The sequence below is a fragment of the Ceratina calcarata genome, unplaced genomic scaffold, assembly GCF_001652005.2.
Source record: "Ceratina calcarata isolate Rehan_Ccalc_2016 unplaced genomic scaffold, ASM165200v1 scaffold4474, whole genome shotgun sequence".
NCBI lineage: Eukaryota > Metazoa > Arthropoda > Insecta > Hymenoptera > Apidae > Ceratina > Ceratina calcarata.
In genome coordinates, this window is record NW_017168642.1 from 1 (window position 1) to 1,514 (window position 1,514).

The window sequence follows — 1,514 nt, forward strand, 5'->3', positions numbered from 1 at the left end:
CATTTATTTCGTATTGGGTACAATTACGTGCCTGCACCCATCCTACATAATTCAAAATCATTCAGAAATGCGTTCCTTTTTACCCTGATAAAAATTCTTATTCCTCATTCTTCATACTCTGACAAAAAAACTCCTTTATGCATGTTATCTAAAGTATTAAACGAATTATTCATTTATTTCGTATTGGGTACAATTGTGCATGTCTGTATCCATGCCATATCCACAGGATAAGTCAAAATCATTCAGAAATGCGTTCTTTTCAACCCTGATAAAAATTCTTATTCTTCATTCTTTGTACTCTGACAAAAAAAATTCTTTTCTCCATGGTAGAAGAGGTATTAAACGAATTATTGATTTATCTCGTAGCAGGTACAATTGTACTTCTGAGAAAAATCCTATACTCACCGAATTCCATTCGAGTGAATCTTCGACATATTCAACGGCATGTAGGATCCTTACAATAGAGATTCTAAAAATTATTTCATACTTTCGCTACACGACTCTATCGTAGTGGCGTACGAATTATAACTTCGTAGTACGAGTTTCGTTTTATAATAGGACAAGCATATTGTATGTGGCGGAGATTCAAAATTCAATTTCATCGGAAGCTTGTATCCACCGCAAACTTTTACATTATAACGATCAAAACTTCCGAGCTTGACGATTTAAGCTTATAATTCCTTATTAAACGTTATATTAGTACTATCTCTTATGAAGTCTGTTTCCTTTTTGGCCATTACTCGGGATTACATCCGGGAGTTAATTAAATAGTTGCAAACTAGAAAATGGTATTCAATTTAACCGATTAATTAATACAATTTTCATCCACTCAGCGATCAATTGCCTATAATTAGATTTGATGCATTTATAAAACCCTTGTATCTATCAAAACTGCATTGAATGCCCAAAATGTATGAAAGGTGAATTTAATTTATAATGTATAAAAGGAATTTCTATTTAGATTGCATGTTCTAAATTGACATTACAAATAATTCATTTTCTAGTCTAACAGCAATCTAGTTAGCATTCCGCCAAAGAGCGTCAAAGTTAAATCCTCCTTTTTAATCCTTCACTTCAATTGTGACCCGCTTTGTTCCGATCATCCCACTCTCAACGCGTAGTAGCGGTATTTCAGATACAAACTCGATTAAGAACTGACATTCATTTCCTCTGAGAGCCTCACGGGCCCGATATCTCTTCGGGTTCTTGATCGATCTTCAGGCGAGATGTTCGCTCGAGATTTACATAGTTCCGTCACGATAGTTCCTTCGATTCCCACGAATTTAATCATACTCGATCCTGGAACACCACGTACTGTTTAAAAGACAAACAAGATCTTGTTTTCCCTGGTTGCGACAGTCGAAAGTTCGAAGGTCCTGCCAAGGAATCTATTGATACGTTAATTCTTAATCGAATTAAATTACGTTTCGGAACGTGAGTTGGAATCTCCGAACGACGGTCACTCGTAAAATCGATATCGCCGTTTAATATATTAATTAAATAAAATAATCAAT

At 34.9% G+C, this 1,514-nt stretch overlaps 1 long non-coding RNA gene across 1 annotated transcript; it reads right to left on the minus strand.

Moving 5' to 3' along the window:
* Nucleotide 1: 1 nt before the first annotated feature.
* LOC113464627 (uncharacterized) lies at nt 2-1,481 on the minus strand. Its single transcript, XR_003389473.1, has 2 exons — nt 406-1,481; nt 2-148 (listed from the first exon to the last, which is right to left on the minus strand). It is a non-coding gene; the product is annotated as an uncharacterized LOC113464627 (long non-coding RNA).
* Nucleotides 1,482-1,514: the final 33 nt, after the last annotated feature.